The sequence below is a fragment of the Solanum stenotomum genome, chromosome 6, assembly GCF_019186545.1.
Source record: "Solanum stenotomum isolate F172 chromosome 6, ASM1918654v1, whole genome shotgun sequence".
Taxonomy (NCBI): Eukaryota; Viridiplantae; Streptophyta; class Magnoliopsida; order Solanales; family Solanaceae; genus Solanum; species Solanum stenotomum.
This window is the reverse complement of record NC_064287.1, coordinates 33786148-33799357: the sequence shown is the minus strand read 5'-3', so window position 1 is coordinate 33799357 and position 13210 is coordinate 33786148. Positions and strand designations below refer to the sequence as shown.

Sequence of the window (13210 nt, the reverse complement as noted above, 5' to 3'; positions counted from 1 at the left end):
GCTTTAAGGCTATAGTTATAAGAGGAGAAGGCTAATGTCGTCTATGCCCATTAAGGTTGATTCATTCTCTTCTTATTTATTTAAATATTCCTATTGCACGATGATTAGTTATCTCCAATTTCTTTTTGTGTCTTGGTATTGATTCTATTTTGACGTTAATATATTTTAAATGATTTGTTTGAAATTATTTCATGTATAATCTTTATTTAGTGTTGGATATTTTCTCCTAGTCTCTTCTTTTATTTTTTTCTTGCATAAACCTCTGCTAAATTGGGTCATATGGGTCCTTTAATTTTCTTTGGAAAAATTACTTAAATACACAACACTTCTTTACCTATTCTCAATATTTCCCTATTCTTTTACTAAAATACAAAAATCCCTTATTTTCCCCCAATTCAACTTAACTGGATACTTTATTAGTTTAAGTATCCGCCCGTTATTAATTAAAGTATCCGCACTGCTATATTATGCATCCGCCCGTTAATTAAGTATTTGTGCTTCTAACAACTTAATAATTTAAGTATCCGCCCGTTATTAATTAAAGTATCCGCGCTGCTATATTATGCATCCTCCCGTTAATTAAGTATCTGTGCTGCTAACAACTTAATAATTTAAGTATCCGCCCGTTATTAATCAAAGTATCCGCGCTACTATATTAAGTATCCACACTGTTATATTATGTATCCGAAAAACACTAAAAAAAGGGATTTTTGGTAATTAATGAAAGAGTAGGGAAAGGAAGTAATTTATTTCTTATACTATGTTATTTGCCTAATTTTTACATTTTCTTTTGCACTCTCTGTTGGGCTTAGCCCAACAATTCAGTATCTCTGAGTCAGCTACATATCCAAAGGAATAAAAGCTAAAATATGGGGAAAATAAAGATATTATATAGGTCTCAAAGGATGATATACAATCAGATATACATTTGATACACCCATATACAATGATAAGTAGGGATTGTATACAATGACATACAAATGGAATTGGGTTAAATGTCCAACGTTTAAAAAAGCAGTAGCAAAAGATAAGGCCTAATGGCTTTGGACTAATCAGTTTCCTTCTATTTTGGCTAGGCTAGTATTTATGTTGTATTTAAAGACAACCTATGATTATGTATGATTATATTGTATTTGTAAAAGTCTTGTACTCTTATTTCATTAGACTCTCCACTACTAATTAATTTCAAGTCTTGAAAATGAGTTCTTGTATTAGTTTTGTTGATCTACCTCTTTATTTTTATTACTAGCTCTTACATTTTCTTGGTTATCTTTCATGTGGTAGCCCATTTTTTACGGCTCTTGGCTAAGGGTTAATCTTACCTAGTAGTGGGGTGCAGTAGTTGTCATTAGGATCCTAGAAAGAGGATCATGAATATTTGGTATCAGAGCTCTAGGTTGATCGACATCGTTGGTATGAAAAATAAATATCTAGTAGAGTCTTGCGTATCGGTGCACATATATTATTATTATTGAATGTGTAATCGTATATATATACTAATATATTACGTTAAAAAATAATGAATTTTCAAACCACTGTGTTTTATCTAATATTGAAGAAAATAGTATATATAATAATAATTCTTTGATATAAATAGACTGCAGTACTCTTGTTGATTCATCTTTTCATAGCCTTATCACAAGTGATGTGATGCCGGGTCATATATATATATTGAACTATTTTTTTTTTGAAAAATGATTCATGACTAGTATTTGCTACATCTGAGCGTAAGAGAGTTATGGTATGAAGAAATTGAAAATGAGAATGAAATAAGAGGTGAATTTGGATTAATTAAAAATGTAGAGAAGTTAAAAATTAATATTATGTGATAATAAGATTAATGAAAAGGAGATGATAATGGGTTAATAAGAAAATTATTTTAATGAAATTAGAGAGAGATTAATAGTTCAAGTATGTTTTCACGAGATGTGATTTTAAAGTATTTTTATATGTCAATTACTCTAGCAGCAAAGGAGCTTCATATTTGGTTGACACTTTTGAAGAATAGAGGTAGGGATTTAAAAATTACAAGGTGGCCTTATAGGAAGTTGATCAATCTTCAAATACTAATCAACAATGTTAAGATTAACCACTCTCTCTACACAACTTGATTAGTTGTTTCCATTAATTTAATTTTATTTTGATAGTATTAATATAATTATATTGACTGATATGATAGTGTATATACATGCATAAGATATGATACTAATAGTGTATATTTGAAGGGATCAAATAAAAGAGTTGGAAATGAGATGGAAGAAAAGTTAAGAGGATATAATTAAGGTATTAGAGAAAGAGAAGAAGATGGAGGAAATACTAGACATGAAACTTGAGGAGAAATCAAAAAGATTGAGGCAAACATGCTTTAAGGATATTATATATAGGTGTAGAAGAGTTATGGTATGAAGAAATTGGGAAAGAGAAGGAAATTTATATTAATTGAAAATGTAGGGAAGGAAAAATTATTGTTATGTGATAATAAGATTAATAAGAGAAGAGATGATAATGGGTAATGAGGAAATTATTGTAACGAAATTAAAGAGATTAATAGTTCAAGTATGTTGTCATATATGATGCAATTTCGAAGTACTTTTATATGTTGATTATTGCAGCAGTAGAGGAGCTTCATATTGGTTCGACACTTTTTGAAAAATAGATGTAGGGATTTGTGAATTACAAGATAGCCTCATAAGAAGTTGATTAGTCTTCAAATACTAATCAACACTATTAAGGTTAATCTTTCTCTCTACACAACTTAATTAGTTGTTTCCATTAATTAAGTGTTCTTTCTTTATAGTATTAATATAATTCTGTTGACTAATATGATTGTGTGTATATATATATATAGAAATGACAGTTTTCAACATGTATGCTAAAAGTAATTTAACAAAACCTAAGGGTTAGTCTTTGAGCATGAACCAGTAATGAGTCATTACTCATTACTGATGACACGTATATGTCTTGTAGCCATTGCACATCAATCCTTTTTTCTTTTTAGGAATATTTCAGAAGACGCATGTATCATTTTCTCAAGTTCTCTTTAATTTGCATTTGTGTATTCTTCCTCTCATATCTTCCTCAGCACAATTGACACTGCATCTCTAAGATTTTACCATTATTTTGATAGGAAAAAAGAGCTAACCTTCTTTAAAAATGTCTTTTTAAAGGGGTTGCCTAATTTTCTGGTTGTTTATAAGCAAATGAAATTTTAATTGATTTAGCTGTGACTATAAAAATATAAGAGGGGGATTTTAAAAAATTGATTATGTAGTATATGGATGATGAACCAAAAAGGTGGGATCTTGTGTAAGAGAATGAAATTTCATTATTCTGGAATTCATCTTTTATGCATTTTTCAAAACCAATAAACTTGATCTTTATTTATTAATCAAAATTGGATTGGATATTTGGATTTTGTTTATGTATACATACTATTAGTTGTAGGTCTAGCTTAGTATTGGTTTCTTTTAACCAAACTCATCAAAGGTTGAAGTAGCTATTTTTATTGAAATTTTCATTTTATTTTTTATTTGAAAAATATAATATTGTAACCGTAACATTTAAACTGGTTGTACTAAGTTTAAATTTAGGGACGGTATTTCCTCCATCCAACAAAGGGGCTCTGCCAATTTAGACTATCAAGTTGTTGTATTTGTTGCAAGCAACTAGATTGATGAGTCACTTTTGACAAAATTCAAATTATCGAATTAAAAGAGTAGATTTTGTGTTTTTTTGGTAAATATACTATGATGTTAGATATTGGTGTAAATCTCATGTGGTTGAACAATGAACACATTTAAAAGTGATGCGTTTTTTATTTTTTGAAGATGGTAAAATCTAGGTTTTTTGGTTTGGATTTTTCATTTCTCCGTCTTTATGTAGACAACTTTGGCATGGTAACATTGAATAAGTGCACAACTTTCTGCACAAATGTGTTCAGTGATAGCGCATCAAAATTTTAGAGATCTCCCTTTAAATTATCAGCTTATTACATACTTTATCAAACTTTTTCATGCTTTTAACTTCTGAGTTATCTCTGCAGATTCTATTCAATAATTTTATCTACAAATAAAGATTACACGCGGAGGAAAATTACATCACTAATATATGATGTCTAAATAATATGAGTCGTAGATAGTTCTGTTGTATATATGATGTAAAGGAATAAATGATGTACTTTAGCATTTATCACTACATGTTATTCCAAAATGTGAATAGAACTTTATTGTTTTGCCAAGATTGTTCAAATTTTATAGTATTGAGCCCGTGCTAACACGGGCCATATTCCTCTAGTATATATATATATATAAAAGGTATGATAGTAATAGTATATATTTGAATGGATCGGAGAAGGGAGCTGGAAATAGGAGGGAAGAAAAGCTGAAGGATGTAATTCAAGTATTAGAGAAGAAAAAAAGATTAAGGAAATACTAAACATGGAACTCGGGGAGAAAATAAAAAGATTGACGACAGCGTGGTTAAGGCTTATTACAAGAGGATTAGGCTAATGTCGTCGTTTATGCCTCATTAAGATTGATTCATTCCCGTCTTATGTATTTAAATCTATCTATTGCACTATGATTGATTATCTCCGGTTTTTTTTGTGTCGTTGTATTGATTCTATTTTGAAGTTAATATATTTCAAATGATTTTGTTTGAAAATAAATCATGCATAATCTTTATTTAGTGTTGAATATTTTCTCTTAATCTCTTAATTTATTTTTTCTTGCTTAAACATCGTCTCAATTGGGTCACCTGGGCCCATTAAATTCCTTTTGCACTCTCCGTTGACTGAGCCCAACAATCCCCTATCTCTAAGTCAACCTAATCGATCATCCAAAGAAATGAAAGTTGAAATACAGGAAAAATAAAGTTATTATACAGGTCTCAAAGACAGATATACATCTGATACACTTATCTACAACAATAAGCACGGATTGTAAAAGACGACATATTAAGAAAAATAGGCTAAAGGTCTAATATTTCAGGTAGCAGCAACAAAAGATCAGGTCCAATGACTTTGGAGTGATCAATTTCCCTCTATTTTGGCTAGGATAGTCCATATGTTGTATTTAGAGACAACATATTCATGTATTGTATGTGTAAAAGTCTTGTACTCTCATTTGATTAAACGCTCCATTACTAACTAATTTCAAGTCTTGAAAATGTCTTATTGTATTATTTATGTTGATCTACCTCTGTTCTCTTTATTATTGTTCCTCGCTTCTTCTTGGTTATCTTCTGCATGGTAGACCATTTTTATGGCTCTTGGCTAAGGATTAGTCTTACCTAGTAGTGGGGGTATAGTAGGTGTCATCATGACCTGAGAAATCGAATCATAAAAATTTGGTATCAGAGTTCTAGGTTGATTGGCATCGTTGGTATGAGAGCAAATATCAAGTAGAGTCATGCGGATTGCTGCACATATGTTAATATTATATGGTAGGTGATCGTATATATATACACACACTAATAAGTTACGTTAAAAAATAGTGAATTTTCAGAACACTGTTTATGTAGTATTGTAGAAAATAGTGCAAATAATAATAATTCTTTGATGCAAATAGAGCGCAGTACTTGTTGTTGATTCATCTTTTTATAGCCTTATCTCAAGAGAGGCCGGGTCTTAAATATATTTTGAAATATTTTTATTTTAAAAAAAATGATTCGTGACTAATATTTGTTATATCTTGGAGCGGGAGAGTTATGATATGAAAAAATTGAAAATGAGAATGCAATGTGATGGAAGAAAAGCTTAAGGATCTAATTAATGTATTAGAAAAGGAGAAGAAGAAGATGGATAAAATACTAGATATAAAACTTGAGGAGAAAACAAAGAGATTGAAGCAAACATGTTTTAAGGCTAATTACAAGAGGAGAAGACTAATGGTGTTGTCTATGCCTCATTAAGGTTGATTCATTCTCTTCTTATGTGTTTAAATCGTTTAATTGCACTATGATTAGTTATCTCCTGTTTCTTTTCGTCTCTTGGTGCGGATTCTATTTTGAAGTTAATATATTTCAAATGATTTACTTGAATATCAATCATGCATAATCTTTTATTTTGTGTTGGATATTTTCTTTTAATCTTTTCCTTTGTTTTTTATTTCATAGATTTCTTCTCAATTTAGTCACTTTGGCCTTTTAATTTCCTTTTGCACTCTCCATCGGGCTATGCTCAAAAATCTCGTATCTCTAAGTCTGCCTCGCCAGTCATTCGAAGGAATGAAGGTGAAATACAGGGTAAATGAAGTTACTAAACAGGTCTCTAAGGCTGATATACAAGCATATAGATATATATATATATATATATTATACAACCATATACAACGATAAGCAGTGATTGTATACAACAATATACAAAGAAAAATAGGCTAAAGGTCCAATGTTTTAGGCAGCGACATCAAAAGATTGGTCCCTAGCTTTGGAGTTATCAGTTTACATCTATTTTGGCTAGGCTAGTGTTTATGTTGTATTCTGAGAAGACCTGTGCTAGTATTGTATTTTTAAAAGCCTTATAAGTTTTTTTGTTTATATTCTCCTAACTGATTTCAGGTCTAGGAAATGACGTCTTATATTATTTTTGTTGATCTACCTCTCTTCTCTTTATTAGTAGCTCTTGCTTCTTCTCGGTATCTTCTATGTGGTATTTCATTTTATGGCTCTTGGCTAAGAGTTAGTCTTATCTAGTAGCGGGTGCAGTAGGTGCCATAATGACTTGATAAATTAGATCGTGAAAATTTGATATCAGAGATCAGCATCATTAGTATGAGAGCAAATGTCTAGTATAGGCCTAGGTATTGGTGCACATGTGTTGTTATTAGATGTGTGATCGTATATATAAAATAATATGTTACTTTTCAAAACAGTTAATTTTCAGGGCACTGTGTTTAACAAATAATAATAATCCTTTGATAAAAATTGAATGTAGCACTTTTATTTATTCATCTTTTTATAGCCTTATTCCAAGTGAGATCGGGTCATACATATATTTTGAACTATTTTTTAAAAAAAAATAAAAAATCATGACAAGTAATTGTTGAATATAGGTGCAGGAGAGTTATGATTTGAAGAAATTGGAATGAGAAGAAAATGAGAAATGAATTTGAATTAATTGAAAATGCATGGAAAGAAAATTTGTTATTACGTGATAATAAGATTAATATAGAAGAGATCATAATGGGTAATGAGGAAATCATTATAACGAAATTAGAGAATAGATTAATAGTTCAAGTATGTGGTCATGAGATGCAATTTCAAAGTATTTTTACATGCCAATTACTCGAGCAGCAAATATGCTTCATATTAGGTTGACACTTTTGAAGAATAGATGTAGGGATTTGAAAATTATGCAGTGACCTCATAGGAAGTTAATCAATCTTTAAATATTAATCAACAATGTTAAGGTAAATCACTCTCCTTATACAACTTAATTAGTTGTTTTCATTAATTAAATGGTTTTTTCTTGTAATATTACTATATTTATGTTTATTGTATGATGGTGTGTATATATATATATATGGGATGGAAGAAAAGTTGAAGGATCTGATTAAGGTATTAGAAAAACAGAAGACGAAGATAGAGGAAATATTAGAGATAGAACTTGAGAAGAAAATAAAGAGATTGACGCAAGCATGCTTTAAGGCAAATTACAAGAGGATAAGGTTTATGTTGTCTTCTATGCCTCATTAAGGTTGATTTATTCTCTTCTTATGTATTTAAATCTTCTTTATGCACTGTGATTAGTTATCTCTAATTTATTTTTGTGTCTTGATATTGATTTTATTTTCAAGTTCATATATTTCAAATGATTTGTTTGAATATCTATCACGCATAATCTTTATTTTGTGTTGTATATTTTCTCCTAATCTCTTTTTTTTTGTTTTCCTTGCCTAAATTTCTTCTCGATTCACTTGGGCTCTTTAGTTTCCTTTTGCACTATTTGTTGGGCTAAGCCCAACAATTCTATATCTCTAAGTAAACTTCATCAATCTTTCAAAGGATAGAAAGTTGAAATGCAAGGTAAATAAAGTTATTATACAAGTCTCGGAGGCTGATATACAAGAAGATATATATCTGATACAACCATATACAACAATAAGCAGTGCTTTTATAAATCGATATACAAAGGGAAATGGCCCAAAGGTCCAATGTTTCAGGCAACAGCAGCAAAAGATCAGGCCCAGCGGCTTCAAAGTTACTAGTTTACCTCTATTTTGGCTCGGCTAGTCTTTATGTTGTGTTTAGAGACTACCTATGTTTCTTTTGTATTTGTACTCTTATTTGATTAGACTCTCCACTGCTGACTGATTTCAGGTCTTGAAAATGGTTTTTTGTATATTTTTTGTTGATCTACCTCTCTTTTCTTTATTATTAGCTCCTCATTAGTCTTGGTTATATTTCGCGTGGTAGCCCGTTGTTTATTACTCTTTGACTAACGGTTGGTCTTACCTAGTAATGGGGGAGTAAGTGTTATCATGAACTGAAAAATCGGGTCATAAAAATTTGGTATATGAGCTCTACGTTGATCGACAATGTTGGTAAAAAAGCAAATGTCTAGTACAGTCCTGCGGATCGGTGCACACATGTTGTTGTTATTGGTTGTATGATCGTATATATATACTAATATGTTACGTTTAAAAAATGACAATTGTCAGAACACTATGTTTTGTTTAGTATTGAATAAAATAGTGCAAATAATGATAATCTTTTGATGGATATGGAATGCAATACTTTTGTTGATTCATCTTTTATAGCCTTATCTCAAGTGAGGTTGGGACATATATATATATTGAACTATTTTTATTTTTTTTTAAATGATTTATCACTAGTATTTTTTTTATTTATGTGTGCAGGAGAGTTATGATATGAAGAAATTGGGAATGAAAATGAAATGAGAGGTGAATTTGGATTAATTGAAAATTTAGGGAAGGAAAAATTATTGTTATGTGATAATAAAATTAATGAAGAAGAGATGTTAATGATTAATGAAGAAGAGATGATGATAATGTTGATCTACCTCTCTTCTCTTTATTATTAGCTCTTGCTTCTTCTTGATTATCTTCCGCGTGGTAAACCATTTAAATGGCTCTTGACTAAGGATTAGACTTACCTAGTTGTGAGATGCAGTAGGTGTCATCATGACTGGGTTGTGAAAATTTGATATCAAAGCTCTAGATTGATCGGCGTCGTTAGGATGAAAACATATATCTAGTAGAGTCCTGCGGATTGGTGCACATATGTTGCTATTATTAGATGTGTGATCGTATATATATACTAATATGTTACGTTAAAAATAATGAATTTTCATAACATTGTGTTTTATCTGATATTGAAAAAAATAGTACAAATAACAATGATCCTTTAATAAAAATAGAATGTAGTACTCTTGTTGATTCATCTTTTTATAGCCTTATCCCAAGTGAGGCAGTTCAACTATTTTTATTTTTATTTTTAAAAAATGATTCATGAATAGTATTTATTATATATATGGGTGTAGGAGAGTTATGGTATGAAGAAATTGGGAATGAGAGGTGAATTTGGATTAAATGAAAATGTAGGGAAGAAAAAATTGTTGTTATGTGATAATAAGATTAATAAGAAAAGAGATGATAATGGGTAATGAAGAAATTATCGTAACGAAATTAAAGAGAGATTAATAGTTCAAGTATGTTGTCATATGATGCAATTTCAAAGTACTTTTATATGTCAATTATTGCAGCAGTAGGGAGCTTCATATTGGTTTGACACTTTGAAGAATAGAGGTAGGGATTTGTGAATTACAAAGTGGCCTCATAGGAAGTTTATTAGTCTTCAAATACTAATCAACACTGATAAGGTTAATCACTCTCTGTACCCAACTTAATTAGTTGTTTCCATTAATTAATTATTCTTTCTTTATAGTGTTAATATAATTATGTTAACTTATATGATAGTGTGTATATATATATTACTAGACATCGGAGCCCGTGCTAGCACGGGCCCAATATATATCATTTTTTGTTTCAATCTATGTGACAAAGACAAAATTAAAGAGTTAATCAAACATTAATATTAATTTAAAATAGTTTAAATTTTTAATTATTGTTAACTATGGTTAAAAAAAAATTATGTCTTTTAACATTCTAAATTGCTAATTATTGCTAATTATTGTTGTATGATTTGTAATATCTTTTACGCAATTTTGAAATAATAAAGGTTATTTCTTCTTTCTCAATTTATGTGGTACTAATAAAATTTCGAGATTCAATCAATTTTTTTTGTCTTTAAAATATTCTATTGTTAATTACTGTAAATTATTGTACTTTCTAAGTAATTTTCAAATAATATATATTATTTCATTTGTCCAATTTATGTGTCACCGATAAAATTTGAAGAGTTAATCAGATCTTTTATATATCTTTTGAATATTTAAGTAAATAATTATTGTAATTTATAATATTTTATACTATTATTTTTTAAAAATATAAACAACAAACAAAAACGAATTCATCATAGGAAAATTACCAAAGCATCCTTGAATACATCAATAATGGGTCCCACTTTTTGTTCAAAAAAATATGCATATTGGGAGGATATTTTTGTCCAAAGTGGAAATAGAATAAGTTTTAAAGTCTTTTAAAATTTTAAATTGTTAATTCTTATTGTATGATTTGTAATACTTTTACGCCATTTTCAAATAATAGAGGTCATTTCTTCTTTCTCAATTTATGTAGTACTAAAAAAAATTTGAGATTCAATCAATTTTTTTGTCTTTGAAATATTTCTAGCTGTTAATTACTGTAATTTATAGTAATTTCTAAGAAATTTTCAAATAATATATATTATTTCATTTGTCCCAATTTATGTGTCACACATATAATTTGAAGAGTCAATCAGATCTTTTATATATTTTTATATCTTTTAAATATTTAAGTAATTAATTATCGTGATTCATAATATTTTATACAATTATTTAATATAGTAAAATAAATTTAAAAGAAACAAACAAAACGAATTCATCATAGGAAATTACCAAAGCATCCTTCAATACATCAATAATGGGTCCGACTTTTTGTTTTTAAGAAATTGCACATTCGAAGGATATTTTTGTCCAAAGTGAAAATATTGTGTAAAAATGTGTATTTATTGTGATTTTGAATGTTTTGTGGGGTAATAGGACGTACGCAAAGTTAAGGTGTCTTTTTGAAAATCTGGGACAACTTCAAGTATCACTTAATGTTTTTTCTCAAAATCAAATTTACTTTCATAAACTATGTGTCAGATCAAAATCAGATTAACAAATTCAAAAGGAATGAGTAATAAATAGCTCATACAATGACATATTTATTATTTAACTAAATAATAATTATGTAACTAAAAATCTTGTTAGTTTTTGGTTGAAAGCTAACAAGATAATTACAATAATAGTTGCATTGTGGCTTATTATATATAGATATGGTATAAGCACGGGCCCAACAGTGCCCCATCCTAACAAAAAAATATCTGTAATTAGCATTTGTAGAAAAGTTTTGTACTCTATATTAGTATTTGATTTTTCCGTAATCAAATTTACTATCTTAAAAATTAGCATCGTATTATGTGCGTCACAATACATTATATTGAGTAAAAATGAATCACTATTATATTGTCGTACAAAATCAAAGTTGGGAATGAAAATGATTTTAATGATGAATACCATTATCACTTCCAATTTTTCTTTCCTTTTTGTTGTTTTGAAAGTTTTAGTTTTAATTTCTTTGTCAATTGGCATCACAATCAACCCAAGTTGGCCAGCAAAATAAAAATCATTCAACTCATATACATAATTCTAAGGACCAGTTGATAATAACGGGAGGGGGGGGAAAAGAAGACAAGAATTTTTTTTGAAAAATAAGTCGACATTCTTAATTATTTGTAATACAAGTCTACAAGTGTCCTTTTAGTATAATTCCTTAGATTTGGAGTAGTTATTGACTTATTGTCGGCTCTAAATCAACTTCAAAAATAAACTGTCATGTAGGTAGTTGTGTTTTTTTTTATCCATTAGAAGATGAAGTCTGTAACACATATCATCAGTAGTCATAGTATACTTATTTTTACCGTTACATGAAATTGCAGTTGATGACACCAACAGAAAAGAAATAGACTTGCAAATTGAAGCAGGTTTCTTACCTTATAAATAATGAAATGGCTAGCTGAAAGTCCAATCACAAGCTCAAATCATCACTGGCATCGATCACCTCAAATAATTTGCTTGTCCAATTTTGAAACATGTTCTAGAATCAAGAGAGTACATATCAATTGAGACAAATTGTAGTCGGTAGTTGGTTCTTCAATAACTAAACTCTAAAACAGAGCTCCAACAACAGAATAATACTAAGATGAATGCGGAATAATGGGAAACCTAAAGATTAGATTTTTGTTACACCAATTCAAATTTCCTACCCTTGTAAAAATAAAAGTGTCCCTCTTAATTTCATACTTCCTAAACTGAAAATAAAGGGAACTTCTTCAAATTCAAATAACAAATTTTAGACACAATGTTTATAACAGCATTGCAGATTTTTGGAACAATTCATAGTATATAATAACTCAAAGAACATAACGGATATGAAAAAATTCAAGTGCAAGCTGATATAGGGATAAGACTTTTTCTCTTCCTTTTTTTTTCTGCATTAAACTGAAAGATAATCCAAAAAAATAAGTCAGCTCTTTATAAATTTAATGGTCTTAACATCGAGTAATATATCATGAACTGATTTTTCGGGTCTGTAAATCAGTTCGCTTAGTTAATTAGTGCAGGTTAGTGAATTGTCTGTATCCTTTATTTGTTGATAATTGTGTTGTTCAGCTTGACTAATTCCATGATTCTGTCCACAAAGGCTAGGACAAGTGGAAAGAATTTACCTAGTGTTTTTTGTCTTGTGGATCGTTTGTATCCCTTCTACTCTATGCAGTTTAAATTTTTGGAAATGTTCTTACAATCCATTGACCTTCAATTAGAATGTTTATATTTAACGCAACAAGGATAGGAGGATTTGCATTTTGACAACTTATATAGTTATTTCCTCTTGTGTAAACACCATACCATACTATATTGAAGTTTGGTTTGTGATTTTTAATAGCACTTTCAATATTCATTATGCCATTTTGGATTCTTCTCAGATTCAGACTACAAGAAAATCGAGAAAAATAACATCATATGAAAATGATAACTTTAGAAATAGAA

At 29.2% G+C, this 13210-nt stretch overlaps 1 pseudogene; it reads left to right on the top strand.

Annotated features, from left to right (window-relative positions):
• Positions 1-1370: 1370 nt before the first annotated feature.
• On the top strand, positions 1371-2406 carry LOC125868676 (protein RKD3-like; annotated as a pseudogene).
• The last annotated feature ends 10804 nt before the right edge of the window (positions 2407-13210 follow it).